Below are 20,678 nucleotides of genomic sequence, written 5' to 3'. Positions count from 1 at the left end.
TGGTATAAGGAATAAAGGCATAGACTATTTTCTAAATGAGGAGCTAATTCAAAAATCAGAGTGCAAAGAGACTTAAGAGTTATTGTGCAGGATTCCCTGAAGGTTAGCTTTCAGATTGAATCAGTGGTAAGGAGGCAAATGCAATGTTAGCATTCATTTTGGGAGGACTGAATATAAAAGCAAGAATGTAATGCTGAGGCTTTATAAGGCATTGGTCAGTCTGCACCAAGAGTATTGTGAGCAGTTTTGGGTCCCTTATCTAAGAAAAGATGTGAAGAGGGTCCATGAGAATAATTCCAGGAATGAAAGGGTTGATGTACCTGTACTCACTGAAGTTTAGAAAAATGAGAGGGGGATCTCATTGAAACATCAAATATTGAAAGGACAAGACAGAGTGGATGTGGAGAGGATGTTTCCTATAGTAGGGAAATCTAGGGTCAGAGGGTACAGCCTCAGAATAGACAAACATCCATTGAGAACAGAGATGAGGAGGAATTTCTTTAGCCAGAGGGTGATGAATCTGTAAAATTTATTGCCACAGACAGCTGTGGAGGCCAAGTTATTGGGTATATTTCAAGTGAAAGTTGATGGATTCTTGATTAGTAAGGATGACAAAGGTTACGGAGAGAAGGCAGGAGAATGAGGTTGAGAGCGAGAATAAATTAGCCATGATGGAATGATGGAGCAGACTCAATGGGCTGAATGGTCTAGTTCTGCTCCTATGTCTTATGGTCAGAAAGGAGGTACAGGACTGCCAGTGTAGGTAACAGCTTCTGCCCCCAGGCTGTGAGACGAATGGCTACCTTGCCATCACCGAATCCTTGTCACTAGGACCACAGGCTCTATACTACTTCCTGTACTGTCTGCCTGTGACACCACTTCACATGCATTTTGAATTATATTTTATTAACTTGTTAACTTATTTGTGGTAATATTTAGTTTTATGTACTGTGTGTAATATGAGTACTGGGGGTACATGGTGGACAAGAGGAACATTGTTTTGATTTGATTGTATAAGTGTACGGTCAGGTGCCAATAAACTTGAACTTGAGCTTGCATTCTCCCAGTTTCAAGGTGATGCCTGATCACACAGCCATGCAAATGATTCAACCTAGCAAAACAAGGATTTCTGCAGAATCCTCTGGAAATAGTGAAGAAATGTGTGAGAAGATTCAGTTGATAGAGACCATCATTTTGAGGAAATATCTCTTCATCACGGAAGGAAAGCCATGCGCAGGATCTAGTGACTTGTTTTTCTATTCTTAGTAAATAATTATGTACTATCTTCTCTGGGTATTGTATCTCATTGCCTCAGCTTCATGACTGAGAAACATTTGACAGAAGTCTGTTACAATTACCACAATACTTAGCAGATCAGGTAGCATATGTGCAGAAAGAAACAGAGCGAACAATCACTCAAATACAATGAAATGTTAGCTTGCTGTTGCTCCGTCAATTTGGCCGAGAAAAGTAAACATGCTATGGAACCTTCCAAACTGTCGGTAGCAAATAGATCGCAAACCTGTCTGGAAATAATATGGGGGAAACAGAAAATGCTAGACCAATTTTCCCATGGACTGAAATCAGAGTTAACATTTCATCAAAACAGATGAACTGAAATGCAAACTTTGTTTTGCACAGTTGTTGCTTACCTACTTAGTCGAGGCACCAGTAAGAGGGAAAGGGTTCCTACGTCAATGAGTTTATTCCATCAAACTTTTCCAAACTGTTAATTCTACTTCTCTCTTTGAAGATGCTATATGTATTCAAGTCACCAAATGCAGCAGGACAGATTGAGGAAGTGGTTAATCAGGCACTTCCTGTTTAAGCTGGAGAACAACAGTGATGAGTTGTAGGTAACAAAAAAAAACAAAAATCACTGTATTAATCATACTATTCCTCGGATACAACCACTGTAATCAATAGCCTGTAACTTCCCCTGAGTTGAGCTCTTGAACGACCTGCACGACCTTGCACTTTTGCAGTGTGAACTGAAATCTCAAAAGGTACAGGAGATTACAGTGTGGCATGTACAGGCCGAATCCAAGCAGCTCGGCCTGGGCACGAGAACGGGGCATAAGCCAGTGTTTAGCCATTGCTGGAGCAGATCTGGGGGTGATTTAATGTCGCAAAATCAAGGTGAGGTGATGCAGAATTGAGGCAGAGAAAGACTCAACATTTGATTGATTTAAGTGCTGAGAGGAAAGGTCAGGTATAGGCTGAGTCAAGGCAACAGGGCCTGGGCCGGAGAATGTATCAAAGCGGCAGGGCCTGAGTCCAGGCGTCAGGAACGACCCAAGGTTTAGACAATTTAAGTGCTGGGCCAGATTGAGGGATGGGCCAGTTTAGCTTGCTGCTCTGCGAGGTTTACTTGCCTGTGCTGAACTAAGGCTGTAGCCTGCAACTAATGGGCCCCTGAATCAGCTGTAGTGATGACTGGTTTCGTGGCTATATATTCCCCTTCATAAACTTTAATTCTGAATGTTACTTGCTTACTTTTATTGTTTGCATGATTTCTTTATTTTTCTGTACATTGGGTGTTTGATGTCTTCTTATTATTGGGTTCTATTGGGCTTCTTTGTTTTGCAGCTGTCTGTAAGGAGACAAATCTCAAGGTTGTATATAGTATACATACTTTGATAATAAATGTACTTTGATCTTTGAACTTCTAGCAAAAGCAGCTTGATCTGTAATGTTAACTCTAGTTTGCTTTCCATACATGCAGCTCAACCAGTGTTTCCAGCATACGTGCAGATGAAACGTATATATTTTTATTACAGATTTCCAGAATCTGCAATACTCAATGTAACTTGCATTTCAATAAGTATTACCACCAACAATGAAATTAAACAAAAATATAATTTATGTTTAACTTCAAGGTACATGTTTCATCTACTGAAAGGTTTTTGAAGGTGTTTGGCATCCTTTTTATTGTATAATACTTCAACAATGACCTTTTCATTTCTAGACTTGCAATTGTATTTATTTGTAATTTTTTTTCTCAGATCATTTTCTTCTCTGTTACGCAACATGACAAGACAATGGTGCTGATCTAACTCCATTGTGCAATACCACTCTCCAATGATAAAGTTCTATAATGAGAACTCTGGAAAAAAGGTAAACCACTTCCCATCTCTTGGTAGTCCTCTCCCAGTGAAAGCTGGAATTCATGATGAAATTGCTTCCAGCGTGCCAACTATTGTTATTTGAATGGGCATAAAGCTTATATTCTATTAGACAGAAGTGATCTTTGCTCTGCTAAGGACTTCAGAGACATTCGTAGGCAAACTCTCAGAATCAACAATAAATTATTTCATGCTGGGTTTCTGTGTAGACCCAACAAGAACAATTTTCAATCCCATCCTCAAAGGTCCTTATCCATTTGGAATGGTTACAAGCCAAAGATTCTCACAAGTCAGTGAAACAATTCACTTTCTCAGGAAGATTTGCAAAACATCCTCGAATTGTTTGTTCTCAGAACACATACCTGGTTGTTTTGGGAGTCTGCAGTTAGGCATGCAAGTGATGTGATCTGATCATTGGAATTGACTGAGTTTCAATGCTGGGTATGTTGCTATAGAAGAGAACACCAACTCTTGTTTGCTAATTCCACCCATGAATTTGAAGGATTTTGCCGATAAAGTGTTGCTGATATCACTCCAGCTATTTGAGATGTCCACAGTCTATAGTCCTTGTCTCAGAAGGCATCACCATGTACTGGAAAGATACCACTAAAACCATCTCTGCAAAATTCTCCAAATTCTCCAGATAGATTTGTCCTCTCCTGAGCCTCTAGTAACACTCAGGTGGTTTTGTTGGGCAGGTCACATTACTCACATGCTCAACACAAGTTGTCTGCAACGAACACTCTTTAGTATGATCTATCATGGAAAGAGATTGTCAGCTGACAAAAGAATTGATTTAAGGTTGTGCTCAAAGTCTCTCTGAAGAAATGCAATACCTTACTGACTCCTAGGAACCTCTGGCCTATCACTGCTTAAGGTGACAAAGAAGCATTCAAGACGGTGTTGAGAACATTGGGGCCATGACTCCACTTCAAATGGAGAAGAATCTATTAGTACAGTATTGAGAACACTGTACCCCTTTGTAGGTTGCACGCAAAGGCAATGTACAAACGGAGAAAGGAGACAGTCACCTCAGAACCAACCCTCTGCCACTTACTTAACCAGCACCTATCCTATTTTTGGTTTTCTATATTGGTCATCTTACAGCCAATGGAACTGAGTGGGAGCAAATTGATCTCAATGCTGAATGTAGAGTGTGTGAGAGAGTGAGAGCGAGACAGCAAAAGCAAAAGAGCAAGGGGGTGGGTAGGGGAGATCTCAAACACATGAAGAAAGGGAAAAAGGTTGTCCCAAAATTTATCCCTACGTTTATAAAATAGTTTCACAAGAATAAATTACTCTGACCAAATGAATAACTGGGTTCCATTTTATGTGTTTACTACCACCAATTTCACTCCTAGGATTAAAAATTATTAACTCATTCATTATTCCATGTACTAATTTATGTTAGTGTGGCGACCCACTTTCTGCGCAGGCGAACCAGCTCATAAATAGCCAGCACGCGGGGAGAGACTTTGGTAATGCACCTCTGACATCATTTCCGCCCGGAGAGGGCGGGCGCTAGGGATTAAATGCCAGCGCCGCAAAGTTTGAATAAACTAGTTGCAAAACGACTTACCGACTGCGTGTCGTTATTTCAGCGTTCTGTGTGTAGCACATCGCTACAGTCGTGACCCTGACGGTCCAAACAGGATTTGGACCAAAGATGACCGACTCTTCATCAGTTCACACAGTTTCGCTAAAACTGCCGACTTTCTGGACGCTGCGACCACATGTATGGTTTAGCCAAGCAGAAGCCCAGTTCCAGATTCGGCAGATATCCTCTGATTCCATGTGTTACTACCACGTGGTGAGCGTCCTTGACCAGGAGACGGCTGCCCAGGTTGCGGATTTCATACAGTCGCCCCCAGAAGAAGGCAAATATGAAACATTCAAAACGCTGCTCATTGGGACCTTTGGCCTCTCACGGCGTGAGCGGGGTGCCCGCCTGCTTCACCTGGACGGTTTGGGAGACAGACTGCCATCAGCATTGATAAATGAGATGCTGTCCTTGGCTGACGGACACAAGCCTTGCCTCATGTTCGAGCAAGCATTCCTAGAGCGAATACCCGAGGACATACATCTGCTGCTGGCCGACGCAGATTTCAGCGACCCCCAGAAAGTGGCGGCCCGGGCAGACGTGCTGTGGAAAGCCAAGAGGGAGAGCGTGGTGTCCGTCAGTCAGATTACCAGACCACGCGTCCAACAGCGGACCAGACCAGGCCCGGCAGGGGGGCGCACACAACACAGAGGCAGGAGTGAGGAGGACAGTGGTGTTTCTACCACCAGCGGTGGAGCACAAAAGCCCGCCGTTGTCGCCCGCCCTGCAAGGGCCAGGGCCAGCTGCCACTAATGACTATGGCGGCTGGCCACCAGGACAGCCTCTTGTACGTCTGGGACAAACAGTTGGGACGCTGCTTCTTGGTCGACATCGGAGCGGAGATCAGCATCCTGCCCCCGACGGGGTATGACACCCGCAACAGGAAGCCAGGACCCACCCTGAGGGCCACAAACGGCAGCACGATACAGACCTACGTCACCCGCACAGTGCAGCTGCAGTTCGGCGCCAGCCGGTTCACGTGGGACTTCACACTGGCTGCCGTGGCCTAACCACGCCTGGGGGCGGACTTCTTGCGAGCTCACAGCCTGCTGGTCAACTTGCGAGGGAAAAGACTGGTACATGCTGAGACTTTCCAGACGTTCTCCCTGGGTGAAGCCAAGTTGCCGGCCCCACACCCGGACTCCATCACGCTGTCAGACAACGAATTCACCAGACCCCTGGCGGACTTTCCATCGATTCTGGCACCACAGTTCACAGCAACCACGCCCAGACAAGGGGCACAGCACCACATTCCGACCAAGGGAACACCCCTCCATGCCCGTGCACAAAGGCTCCCCGCGGAAAAGCTCCACCTGGCGAAGGAGGAGTTCAAGAGGATGGAGGAATTGGGGATCGTACGGAGGTCCGGCAGCCCATGGGCCCCCCCCCTGCACATGGTGCCCAAAGCATCCTGGGGTTGGAGACCGTGCGGCGACTACTGCAGACTGAACGAGGCTACAACTCCAGACCGCTACCCCATGCTGCATATACAGGACTTTGCAGCAAACCTGCACGGGGCAAGAATCTTTTCCAAAGTAGACCTCGTCAGGGGGTACCATCAAATCCCAGTGCACTCTGAAGACATCCCCAAAACAGCACTTATCACCCCGTTCGGCCTGTTCGAGTTCCTCCGAATGCCATTCGGCCTGAAGAATGCTGCACAGACGTTCCAGCGGCTAATGGATGCAGTGGGACGCGACCTGGACTTTGCATTTATCTATTTGGACGACATCCTTATAGCCAGCAGTGGTCGTCAGGAGCATCTGTCCCACCTCCGCCAGCTCTACTCCCGCCTGAGTGATTTCAGCCTCACGATCAACCCGGCCAAATGCCAGTTCGGTCTCGATACCATCGACTTCCTGGGCCACAGGATTACCAAAGACGGGGCAACACCTCTGCCCAACAAGGTAGACGTGATCCGCCACTTTGCCTGGCCCAACACAGTCAAAGGCCTACAGGCGTTCGTTGGTCTGGTGAACTTCTACCACCGTTTCCTCTCCTCAGCAGCCCGTATCATGCGCCCTTTGTACACCCTGATGTCGGGTAAAGGCAAGGACATTACTTGGGACGAGGAGGCCACAACCGCTTTCGTTAAAGCCAAGGAAGCCTTGGCAGATTCCGCGATGCTGGTGCACCTCAGAACGGACGTTCCAACCACCCTCACGGTGGACGCATCTGACACAGCAGTCGGTGGGGTGCTGGAGCAGTTCATCGAGGGGCGCTGGCAACCCGTGGCATTCTTCAGCAAGCACCTACGACCACCCGAACTCAAGTACAGTGCTTTCGACCGGGAGCTGTTGGGCCTGTATCTGGCAATCCAGCATTTCAGGTACTTCTTAGAAGGCAGGCTGTTCACCACGTTCACGGACCACAAACCGTTGACCTTCACGTTTACGAAGGTGTCCGATCCCTGGTCGGCTCGCCAGCAGCAACATCTGTCCTACATCTCCGAGTACATGACAGACATCCAGCATGTCTCGGGAAAGGACAACATCATGGCGGACGCACTCTCCAGACCAGCTGTCCAGGCCCTGTCCCTGGGGGTGGACTATGCAGCACTGGCGGAGGCGCAGCAGGCAGATGACGAGATGCCCAGCTACAGGACCGCAGTCTCGGGTTTGCAGCTGCAGGACTTTCTCGTAGGCCCAGGTGAGAGGACCCTCCTGTGTGACGTGGTTACCTGCCAACCTTGCTCCATCATCCCAGCAGCCTGGAGGCGGCGAGTTTTCGACTCCATACACGGTTTGGCGCACCCATCTATCAGGACAACCGTCCGGCTAGTCTCCAGCAAGTTTGCATGGCACGGACTTCTCAAGCAGGTCAGTGAATGGGCCAGAACATGTACACAGTGCCAAACAGCCAAGGTGCAGCGGCACACTAAAGCCCCGCTGCAGCAGTTCGAACCCACCCACCGGAGGTTCGACCACATTCATGTGGATATCGTGGGCCCCCTACCAGTGTCCCGAGGAGCGCGATACCTCCTAACTATGGTAGACTGATTCACGAGGTGGCCAGAGGCGGTCCTGCTCACCGACACATCTGCCGATTCCTGCGCCCGAGCACTGATCGCAACCTGGGTAGTGGGCGGCTGTGGCCAGCCTGTTGGGAGCGCAGCTACGCCACACAACTGCCTACCACCCACAGTCGAATGGACTAGTGGAATGCTTCCACCATCACTTGAAGTCGGCTCTCATGGCCTGCCTGAGAGGACCTAACTGGGTGGACGAGCTTCCCTGGGTCCTGCTTGGAATTCGCACAGCGCCAAAGAGGATCTGCTGGTGTATGGCGCGCCCCTGGCTGTCCCGGGAGAGTTCATACCAGCCCCAAGGGGGCAAGAGGAAGAACCCACAGCTGTCCTGGACAGGCTACGCGAAAGGCTCGGCAACCTGGCCCCCGTACCGACTTCACAGCACGGACGGACCCCGACCCATTGACCCAAGGACCTGCAGAACTGTAAGTTTGTGTTTGTACGAAGGGGCGGACACTGGGCACCACTATAGCGGCTGTACGAGGGGTCGTTCAAGGTGATCAACAACAATGGGTCCACGTACGTTTCTGGACATTGGGAAGAGAGAGGAGGCTTTTACGGTAGACCAACTCAAACCAGCCCATGTGGACTTGGCGCAGCCGGTTGAGGTTCAGGCACCGCGGCGCAGAGGCAGACCTCCCAAACAGAGGCTAATCCAGACTGTGGACATTGGGGGGGTGTATCGCCGGTTCTGGGGGGTGGGGGGGGGGGTTATGTTGCGACCCACTTGCTGCACAGGCGAACCTGCTCACAAATAGCCAGCGCGTGGGGGGGGGGGAGACTTTGGTAATGCACCTCTGGCGTCATTTCCACCCGGAGAGGGTGGGCGCTAGGGATTAAATGCCAGCGCCGCGAAGTTTGAATAAACTAGTCTCGAAACGACTTACCGACTGCGTGTCGTTATTTCAGCGCTGTGTGTAGCACATTGCTACACTAAGTAATATTTGTGAGAAATAAGTGGAATAACTTGTTTAATTTAATTCTGCATCTTCTGTTATTTCAAGTTCTGCATGGTCAATGAAATGCTTAAAAAGTACAGCAACCAACACATTAAGAACAAGCTTCCATAAACCACATTATTTACAATTATTTGTTTGATAATGTTGACTGAGTGTTAAATGCTATGCAGGTTACATAAAGAATTTCTATTTCACAACCTTTTGTTTGTGATTTACATATTTTCGATCTTTGGCCCATTACATGGTGATTTTTATGAATTTCATTTTTCATGTTTACTTCTAGCATGGTGTGCACCAAGAACCATTCTATCTTTAATGAAACATTATTTTAGCATATTTTCATTAGAATGCTTGGATTTTTAAAATATATGCTCTAAACTTCATAAGAGTTTGAATCAAAGTTTTGACATTCCTGTTTCTCTGCACTCAGTTCCCTCTACTTAATTCTCAATCCCTCTCTCTAATTAATTTCCTCCTCTCATGCTCCTTTTAGCAATATGTTTATTTAAAATAATATCTAATTCCTACTACTTCCCTTCCCTGCGAGCTACTAAATACAAAACAAAACTGTACCGGAGTGAAAATTATCATGAGGACTTGACAACCAAATGAGAAAGATAATATATTTTATCAAGAATTCATAAAAGTTCAGAATCAATAGTAGACCACATACAGAGGTGAATAATTCATACACCCTTTAGCTACCTCAAAAATTACCTGGGCTTGACACTTACAACATAAGCTCTTCAGCTGCCTCCATTGATCCACAACTGATAAGAGACAGGTCCAGGATTGAGTATCAGTTCTGTCCTCCACTGGGAGTTCCCTTTGTGATTTGGGATTCAACCATGTGCTTCTTCAAGGTACCTAAAGTCAGAGTGAGAATAAAACAAATAAAAGGATAATCGACTTCAACTCAGAAAAAAAAAACTCCTCAATGTTATTTCTACAAAGAGAACACCATCCAAATTTTCTGATGTTGGAAGAAATGAGGAGCCAGAACCAACTGTGCCAGTGCCTCCATCTGGAATCAACATCAGCACTTACCTTGTAAGAATGCTAAAAACCCATCTGATGGCCCAAAACATCCAAGACTGCAGATCTAGGTTTGTCAATCCTAAATTGCTGGAAATTCCAGAAAGTTACAAATTTGGACTCAGGAATCAGAATATTTTCAGCAAGTATGTTGTTTCAGTGAAGGACCTTTCTTGGACTGCAGCTTGAGGACCTTTCTAAAGCTTGCTGTGTAACTTAAGGTCACATTCAAATTCATGATAACAACTTTGTGACAACATCAAGACATGGCAAAGAATTTCAACTGATGAAAGGTACAGGTATGATTGTAGTAAAAGAACAATAGCAAAGGTTCCAGTTCCAAAGCAGAATCCGTAGCTTGTGGTGAGATGGGCAAGAACTGTTTCTATATGCAGAACACATTCCACAATCACATAGCAAACATCACAAACAATTAATGGGTTTACATAAATGGTTTAACTGCCAGAGAAGAGGCACACTTCCTCCCACAGATACGGCCAGATTGCGTGAATATTTCCTACATTTTCTGTTTTTATTTTAGCTTCTTATTTTTCCAAGTAAATTGCAAAACCAGTTCATTGAGCCTTCAAAAATGTTCGTGTAGTGGAGAATAAATTTGCATGAGCTATGGGGACAATAAAAACATCCTTCATGAAAGCTCTCATTGTTGCTAGGAAAGGGCCTGGGATCCAAAATCCAATCTGTAGCCATTGTTGGAATTAATTCATTTGGAGAACATTTGCAGAAAACCACGAAGGAGGAAGCATGAGATTTCACACACATCCACTGTTCTGGGCTCCAAGAGATCAGTGGGCATCATAAGGCAATGTTCTTCAGAAATAGCATAGGGACAGCCAGCTGGCATTCATATCAGCAGCAGTTTGTTTTCTCCCTCCATTATTCAGCTCTGTACAAGAGATAGTAGACACAATTTCTGGTAGAAAAGAATCCCACCAACCCCACTAAGGACAAGCCTCAACACTGATTCGAGCCCAGCGTTTGTCAGGAAATAATTCCCAAGCCTTGCCTGCAATTAAGTGTTTGTTTAATTGATTTATAAAGTTCTTCTCTATCAAAAATTCCAGCCCTTTCAGTCACATAATGCATGTGCCCATTTATTGTAGGTGCGCTATCATTTGACATGAATGAGGGAATACATGAAACATTAAAAAACAGGAGCAGGAGTAGGCTACTCCTATATTCAGCAAGATCATGACTGTGGAGGCCAATTCTCTGGATGCTTTCAAGAAGGAGTTAGATAGATATTTGATGGATAGGGGAATCAAGGGATATGGGGACAAGGCAGGGACTGGGTATTGATAGTGAATGATCAGCCATGATCTCAGAATGGCGGTACAGACTCGAGGGGCTGAATGGTCTACTTCTGCACCTATTGTCTATTGTCTATTGTCATGATCCCATTTTGGTCTCAACACCTTACCCCAACTCTCTCTTCTCTCTCCTCTTGACTCCCGTAGTTCAAGTGTCAGTAAATTTCTGCAATGAATATACTCAATAGCACTTCCTTTATTATGCTCTGGGGTGGAAAATTCCAGAAAGTCATGACCCTCTGAAATGTTAACTGCTTCACTCCTCACAGAGCATTGCCTGACCTACTGCCAGTTTCTATCTGCTTTGCCTAGAATACTGCTGAAACAACCCATTGGGCAGAAAAGAAAACTCATACGAGAGGGAAATAATGCAGTTGTTCTTCTGCAACCTGCCAGCAGATACGTCTGTAACTGGGCAATTTCTGAATAGAGGACATGGGGAAATGTGCTCTGCAATGGTGGACATCAATCTCCGTAACCCACTGAAATCAATGGGACATATCAGCTGCTGAGGGGTAAGCGAATGTTTTCGTTAGTTCCATTGTTTCGACATGTTTAATCTTTCAACAGACAATAATTTTAACGTTTTAATGTTACCCTAATTTTAGCAGTCCCAAGTGATCTGCAAGACACGCAAAAACATTCATAGCAGTGAAAGTTTTGACAGTCGATGATCCTGGGGGCAGAACCTCAACAGCTGTCAAAGCCATTCTGTCAACGCAGCCAACCACTTACACTGGAAAAGCCCTGAGTTGCCTCGACTTGCGGATGAGCTAAGAGCTGCACTTTCAACAGTGTGGTCCAGGACAGGTGACCAGCAATGACAAGACAGCAAAAGATCAGCCTCATTATTTCTAGTTGTTACATGTTATGTCAACAAAGATACTTAGAAGATTGATCAAAAAGGATAATGTATTTTTTAGGGCTTTGTTACACTGGCAAAAAAATATCTCTGCAAGTTAATCTGAAATATCCAATAAAAAGAGTGCAGCTGTACAACCAACCATCACTTCTGAAGAAAGAGTTTTTTCTGTGTTAACATTAAGCAAACCAAAGGTATTTATTAATTGACTAAATAACCTAATTCCAATATCAGGACACTAAATTGTGGAGATGGTAGGAAATTCTAGTTTAATATGTCAGACATTCATGTGGAGGTCTGTGCATACTAAGATAATGTTAGTGAGATACCACAAAGATAAAATATAAATGACTCTCTGTACACATCAGCAAATGACATTTTGCAGACTGGGTTTCTGGATAACTTCAATATCTGTCACTTTAAGTCATCTTCAGATAGAAATTGCTTGTCAAGGTTTTTTACAGTATCCACATATACACCTACAAGTGTACAGAAAGGACACATAGGAAATCAGCTGTTCTCCAGGAAACTAATCAATTATCTGAAGCTTTTGGTCGTGAACTTATAATATACTTATTATTTCTGCTTCTGCCGGTGTCTGATTTGGCTTTGCTCCAGTATGTGCATATGCTGCCTGTGCAATCCAAATGGCAGCACCTGACGTCACATTTTAATTAACACACAAGGTGGATTTTTATTATAAATTGTAGTTTACAAATTTTGCAATTCATATTAAAAACCAGTAAAACAGCTTCACAATCTTAGCTATTGTGAAAACAGATGTGAGGAAAAGAAAGTTTACTTTGGCCTGAGAAGTAGGTTGCTTTAGTTTTCTCACTGCTGTTCTCTGCAGCATCTCAAGTGCCTGAACGTTCGAATTGCCATACCGGCCCATGATGCAGCCAGTCAGGATAATAACATGCATATGCATAATGCATAACTACATGCATTGAGGCAATTGCTCAACATGGAATATGGTGGTGAACTGTGGAATATCCATTTACTTCAACTGGTTATATCAAGTTAGAAATGATATAGCAACTCAGCTGTGATCAAAATGCAAAGAGTATCTTTTAATTGTTTATTTTCATTTGGAGATACAGAATGATAACAGGTCCTTCTAGCCCAACCAGGCAACCACACCACCCAGTTACACCCAGATGATCAATTAAACCACTAACCCTTGGGATGTGGTAGGAAACCAGAGCCCCTGGAGGAAACCCACACAGTTACAGGAAGAATGTACAGACTCCTTGCAGACAGTGACAGAATTGAACTCAGGTCACTGGCACTGTAATAGCATTATGGTAACCATTACACTACCATACAGTATGTCCTTGGCACTAAAATTCAATTAAACAAGAACCGAAGCCAACAGTCCACAGGAGAAAGGAAAATGCATATACCTGCTCAGTTACTTTAACACGCTACAAGAATTCCATCATAATCCTTAAACAGTTGAGCTGACTGTAGAAACTTAACTACAGCATTATTAAAAAGTTAATTACAAGCCAATTATTATGTAGATCCAATTGCTTATGCAGTATCATCCAATCCAATATATTTCCTACATGTTTCAATTTCTAAAGAGTCAACAATTATACATAATTAATGCAAAGAGCACATTGTGGCACCAAATAGTCACCTAGAAATTGCCAAATAATTCTTTATTTGACAGCTGTGCAACAATGCTGTAATGACCTTGGGTTGCAATGTGAGGGGAGTGGGCTGCAAACAGAAATCAGGTCTCTACACGTCAAATTCTAAGGTCCCGCTACCATTCATCAATGGTGTGTCCAGGTCAGAGGTCAGACAGGAGGTCAGATCTATTCACTTTTGACCACATTCCCTGCTTACCTGTTCTGTGCATGGCTTGTTTGATGCTTTAGTGACAACTGAAAGACCAAAAAGGGTCTAGTGCTTTCCCGGCATACATGACAAATTACCTTTTCTCGGGCTTCCAGCCAGGTACAGGTATCAATTGTAACAGACATTTTGATGACAAGCAGTACCATCTTCCCTAAAGGCATCATTCCTAATGCAGATGACAGAGTTTGTCATTGAAACATTGGATATAATCGATACCTGTACCCGGCTGGAAGCCTGTGAAGGTTTTAACTTAAAGACTTTTAAGACGACATGAAAATTGAGTTAAGTAATTTAAAAAGTAAAAATTTGAAAAATAATATTTAAAAATAAATTACAGTATTATTACTTAAAACGTATATATACAGTGAAATGAAGAAAAATATTATTTCTTTGGCAGTTTGAACAGGGTACTACTGCACAAGCGTGTGGAGGTCAGCCAGTGATAACAGCGGGAAAAGTTTAAAAGAAGACAGATTTACAGAGCGGGTGTCGGAGTGGTAGGAGACAGAGTAGGAAGGCGTTGGCTCAACAGGGCATCAGTGATAAAGGGTCGAGGCCAGGTAGGTTATCTGTTTAAAATAAAGACAAAGTATGTGTGTGAGGCCAGCTTTCTGTGCTCAGTGTCAGATGTGGGAGGTCCTGGAGACTCCTGGCCTCCCAGACGACCACATCTGTACCAGGTGCATCGAGCTGCAGCTCCTTAGAGACTGTGTTAGGGAACTGGAGATGCAGCTCAATGACTACCTTCTGGTCAGGGAGAGTAAGGAGGTGACAGAGAGGAGCTATAAGCAAGTAGTCTCCCCAGGACCACAGGAGACAGAGAAGAGGATAACAGTCATAAGAGGTAAGAGCAAGAAGTAGGTACTAGAGAGTCCCCCAGTGGCTGTCCCCCTTAACAATAAATATTCCTGCTTGAGTACTGTTGGGGGTGGGGGGGACAGCCTTCCTGAGGGAAGCAACCTGTACAAAAAAAGACGGGTTGCACTTGAATCCGAGGGAGACCAGTATCCTGGTGGGTAGGTTTGGTAAGGCTATTGGGGAGAGTTTAAACTAGAATTGCTGGGGGGTGGGAACCGAACTGAAGTGACGGAGAAAAGGGAGGTTGGCTCATAAGTAGAGAAAGCTTGGAGACAGTGCAAGAGGGACAATAGGCAGGTGATAGAGAAGGGACACACTCAGTCCTATGGTTTGAGATGTGTCTATTTTAATGCGAGGAGTATAATGAATGAAGCGGATGAGCTTAGAGTGTTGATCAGCACTTGGAACTATGATGTTGTGGCCATTACAGAGACTTGGATGGTGCAGGGACAGGAATGGTTACTTCAAGTGTCAGGCTTTAGATGTTTCAGAAAGGACAGGGAGGGAGGCAAAAGAGGTGGGGGTGTGGCACTGCTGATCAGAGATGATGTCACAGCTGCAGAAAAGGAAGAAGTCTGTGGGTGGAAGTTAGAAATAGGAAGGGGTCAATAACTCTACTGGGTGTTTTTATAGACCACCCAATACAAACAGGCACATTGAGGAGCAGATAGGGAGTCAGATACTGGAAAAGAGTAATAATAACAGAGCTGTTGTGGTGGGAGATTTTAATTTCTCAAATATTGATTGGCATTTCCCTAGAGTGAGAGGTTTAGATGGGGTGGAGTTTGTTAGGTATGTTCAGGAAGGTTTCTTGACACAATATGTAGATAAGCCTTGTGGTGAACTACATATACCTGTCTGGACACGCCCCTCTGCTGACTGTTCCTGTGGCTCCTCCCACAGACCCCTGGATAAAGGCGATTGGAGGCACTGCTCCTCCCTCAGTCTCCAGGATGCTGTGTGGTGGTCACTTGCTGCTTGTGCTTTCTTCCAGCCAATAATAGCCTATATCTCGCCTCACGTCTCCGAGAGTTATTGATGGTGCATCAAGCCTACAAGAGGAGAGGTTGTACTTGATCTGGTATTGGGAAATGAACCTGGTCAGATGTCAGATCTCTCAGTGGGAGAGCATTTTGGAGATAGTGATCACAATTCTGTGTCCTTTACCATAACATTGGAGAAGGATAGGAACAGACACATTAGGAAAATGTTTAATTGGAGTAAAGAGAACTATGAGGCTATCAGACAGGAACTTGGAGCATTAATTGGAAACAGATGTTCTCAGGGAAATGTACGGAAGAAATATGGCAAACGTTCAGGGGATATTTGCATGGGGTTCTGAGTAGGTACGGTCCAAATTGACATGGGAAGGAAGGTACGGTACAAGATCCATGGTGCACAAAGGCTGTTGTAAATCTAGCCAAAAGAAGAGCTTACAAAAAGTTCAAAAAAACTAGGTAATGATATGAATCCAGAAGATTATAAGGCTTGCAGGAAGGAGCTTAAGAATGAAATTACGAGAGCCAGAGGGGGTCATGTAAAGGCCTTGGTGGACAGGATTAGGGAAAACCCCAAGGAATTCTATAAGTATGTGAAAAGCAAGATGTGAGAGAATAGGACAAGTGTGACAATGGAAAAGTGTGTATGGAACCGGAAGAAATAGCAGAGGTATTTAATGAATACTTTACTTCAGTATTCATTACAGAAAAGGATCTTGCTGATTGTAGGGATGACCTGCAATGGACTGAAAAGTTTTAGAATGTAAATATTATATTGGAAAGCATCAAGTTGGATAAGTCACCGGGACCGGATGGGATGTACCCCAGGCTACTGTGGGAAATGAGGGAGAAGATTGTTGAGCCTCTGGCAATGATCTTTGCATCATCAATGAGGATGTGAGAGGTTCCAAAGGATTGGAGGGTTGCAGATGTTGATCCCTTATTCAAGAAAGGGAGTAGAGATATCCCAGGAAATTATAGGCCAGTGAGTCTTACTTCAGTGGTTGGTAATTTGATGGAGGAGATCCTGAGAGGCAGGATTTATGAACATTTGGAGAGGCATAAGATGATTCAGAATAGTCAGCATGGCTTTGTCAAAGGCAGGTCATGCCTTACAAGCCTGATTGAATTTTTAGAGGTTGGAACTAAGCACATTGATGAAGTTAGAGTTGTAGATTTAGTCTTTATGGATTTTAGTAAGACATTTGATAAGGTACCCCATTCAAGGCTTATTGAGAAAGTAAGGAGGCATGGGATCCAAGGGGACATTGCTTTGTGGATCCAGAACTGGGGTTGTAGACAGGTCACATTCTGCATGGAGGCTAGTGACTAGTGGTGTGCCTCAGGGGTCTGTTCTGAGACCCCTACTCTTCGTGATTTTTATAAATGACCTGGATAAGGAAGTGGAGGGTTGGGTTAGTAAATTTGCTGACGACACAAAGTTTGGTGGTGGTGTAGATAGTGTGGAGGGCTGTCAGAGGTTACAACGGGACATTGATAGAATACAAAACTGGGCTGAGAAGTGGCAGATGGAGTTCTACCCAGATAAGTATGAGATGGCTCACTTTGATAGGTTAAATATGATGCATGATATCACATTAATGGTAAGACGCTTGGCAGTGTGGAGGATCAGAGGGATCTTGGGGTCCAAGTCCATAGGACACTCAAAGCTGCTACGCAGGTTGACTCTGTGGTTTAGAAGGCATAGGGTGCTTCGGCCTTCATCAATCGTGGGATTGAGTTTAAGAGCCAAGAGGTAATGTTGCAGCTATATAGGACCCTGGTCAGACCCCACTTGTGGAGTACTGTGCTCAGTTCTGGTTGCCTCACTACAGGAAGGACGTGGAAACCATAGAAAGTGTGCAGAGGAGATTTACAAGGATGCTGCCTTGATTGAGGAGCATGCCTTATTAGAATAGGTTGAGTGAACTCGGCCTTTTCTCCTTGGAGCGATAGAGGATGAGAGGTGACCTGATAGAGGTGTACAAGATAATGAGAGGCATTGATCATGTGGATAGTCAGAGGCTTTTCCCCAGGGCTGAAATGGCTAGCACGAGAGGGCACAGTTTTAAGGTGCTTGGAAGTAGGTACAGATGTCAGGGGTATGTTGTTTTTTTTTTTAAAAACACAGAGAGTGGTGAGTGTGTGGAATCGGCTGCCAGCGGTGGTGGTGGAGGCGGAAACGATAGGGTCTTTTAAGAATCTCCTGGATAGCTACATGGAGCTTAGAAAATAGAGAGCTATGGGTAAAGCCTAGGTAGCTCTATGGTAGGGAGGGACATGTTCGGCACAGCTTTGTGGATTGAAAGGCCTGTTTTGTGCTGTATGTTTTCTATGTTTCTAATAGATAAATTTGTCTGGAGGTAGGAAATAAGAACATTAAGAATCAAGCCAGGAGACACTGAGTTTTATAAAAAATCAAGTTAGGCCCTCTGTAAATCTGCCAGAAATGCTAAGAGATGAGTACCAGTCCAAAACGGAGTCTCAGTCCCATGTCAGCTGTGCAGAACCTATCCTGGTCCATTTACATTAATATCATGATCAATAACGCTCACCAGCACTTCTACTTCCTCAGGAGGCTAAAGAAATTCAGCATCTCCCCATTGATTCTTCCCAATTTGTACTGATATACCATACAAAGCGTGCTGCTTGGATGCAAATTGGTTTGGTACGTCAACTGCTCTGCATATGGCTGCAATATACTGCAGGGAGTTGTGGCACAGCTCAGCACAGCACAGGAACCAATCTCCACTCTATGGACTCTGCCTATTCATTTCACTGCCTCAGTAAAGCAGCCAGCATAGTCAATGACCCACCCACCCTGGACATTCTGTCTTCTCCCCTTTCCCATCGGATAGAAGATACAAAAGCCTGAAAGCACGTACACCCAAACTCAACTGCAGCTTCTATCTCAGTGGTATAAGATTCTTGCACGACGAGCGTTGCTACATATTCTGCAGATCAACACAAGCAACAACAACAGAACAAAATAACAACAATAAGACAAGTCCCTTTCTCACCCTCCCACCCACTCGCCCACACAGACAGGCCTCCAATCCCAGGACAGGCTGCATCCGGGTCTCCAACCAAGACCTTGGCCTCAGACTCGCAGACATTGTGCCTTCAGTCTCCAGTCCCTGGCCCAGACTCTCAGATATCTGGCTTCAGACTTGTAAACCTCAGGACTTGCCAACTTCAGGCTTTAACGTCTAGTATTGACTCCAGGATTCACTGCCCAATGAGTCTTTGAACTCTGGGCCTCAACTTCTGGACTTGTACAGACCTCCAATCCCGGGACTTGCCGACCTGGAGGGGGTCACCAGCCCTTGTCCTCAGGTCCCATCTGGACCACAGGAGATTGCTGGTCTTCACCCTTAGCACCCGCTGACCCGACTCCTGGGGATCACTGGCGTTTAACCATGAAGCACTTAGACCTGGACTCCGACTGCCAACTCCTGCCCCAGGCTGTTCATTCACTGCCCCTGACCTCTAACTCCCCCTTAACCTTGGTTCTAAACCCTAACCTGAACCCCAACTTCCCACACTGTCCCCAAAACTATCCCTATGCTCCTAAAAAATAACTAAGCCATAGCTTCGATGGATATCGCAGCCAGGCACCACCTGAACTGGATAAAGAATTAGCTGACTAACAAGAAACAGGGACATAAGTGTTCCTTTTTCTGGTTGACAAGATGTAATAAGAGGCATGTTGCCACAGGGATTAGAGGCAAACTTTTCTTTATAATGTGTTCATTGCTCCATTCAGATATAAAATGTTATGCTGCCTGTTACTGGCTAAAAGCTGAGGGATCAAAAAGTATCAGGCACACAAGCTCAGATCTCTATAGTGAGTCCATGAACAGAGCAAGAGAGCAACATGCCTACAGGGATTCCTTAATTCCATGCTACAGTGCTCCAGCACACAGTATATAGATAGATAATTCATTGATCCCACAGGAAATTACAGTGTCACGGTAGCATTACAAGTGCACAGATATACAAATATTAGAAAAGTGGTAAGAAGAATAAGAAAGGTAAGTTACCTTAAAACAAGATGTACAAGATTTACAAGTCAAAAATTACGAGATTCCAAAGTTCACACTAATAAGATGGCAGTGCAAGCAGTATTGTCAGCTAACTAGCATATGTCTCTGCAACTGCTCAATAACCTTGTCAAGGATGTACACAAATGCTTATAATATGCATCGGCTTAAACTGTCCCTCTAAGAGGAGCGATACGTAAATTCCTGATAACAGAAACCAACCATAATAACCATGTACACAAAATGGTTTTTTAATGAAGATTCTATGTTTATAACTTCAGTGTTGAATTAAGACCGGAAAATATAACTCATCAGTTGGGCTGGGGGGGAATTACTTGAAAACTTTGAAATAAAAATGTTGATAAATTTACAAGGAAATGCAGAATTTATGTGATTCGCTCTGGCATCTGTGGTGAGATGAAGTTTTCCCTCATCTGGCAGACTATTTCCTTATCTGTGCCATACATGGATTTGGTTTGTTTTCTTGAAATTAATTCTCCTTGGGTAAAAGTGTAAGAGTCAGATTTGAAGATGTGAAACATCGGTGTTCTATTTTAAAACATCCTTTAGCCTGTAGAAGGTAATTGCAAGCATCTTATCAGCAACATATTTACTGAGGACATCAAAGCAATAGCATCAAGTGCTGCATTCATCTGGTTTGGTCCATCTGCTGAGGATGATATGGTAAATGTTTCAGCTCAGTGATATTGTTACCTTCCTCTCCAAAGATGCAGCTTGACCTGCTTTGTGCTGTGTGAAGCTCACCGCATTCAGATTCTTCAGCATCTCTGATACTTTGCTTATAATAAATTCCAATAAACAAAACAGAAGCACAAAGAGGTGGTATTTTTATGACAGGAGCCTCATTTTTATTATTAAAGAATAGCTGGGATTTATTAAGATATGATATACAATTTAAACATTTACAATTAAAACATTCCATCCTAATTGTATATTAAACATTGAAATC

Source organism: Hypanus sabinus, chromosome 2, assembly GCF_030144855.1.
Source record: "Hypanus sabinus isolate sHypSab1 chromosome 2, sHypSab1.hap1, whole genome shotgun sequence".
Lineage (NCBI taxonomy): Eukaryota > Metazoa > Chordata > Chondrichthyes > Myliobatiformes > Dasyatidae > Hypanus > Hypanus sabinus.
Note: the sequence above shows the minus strand (reverse complement) of the source record.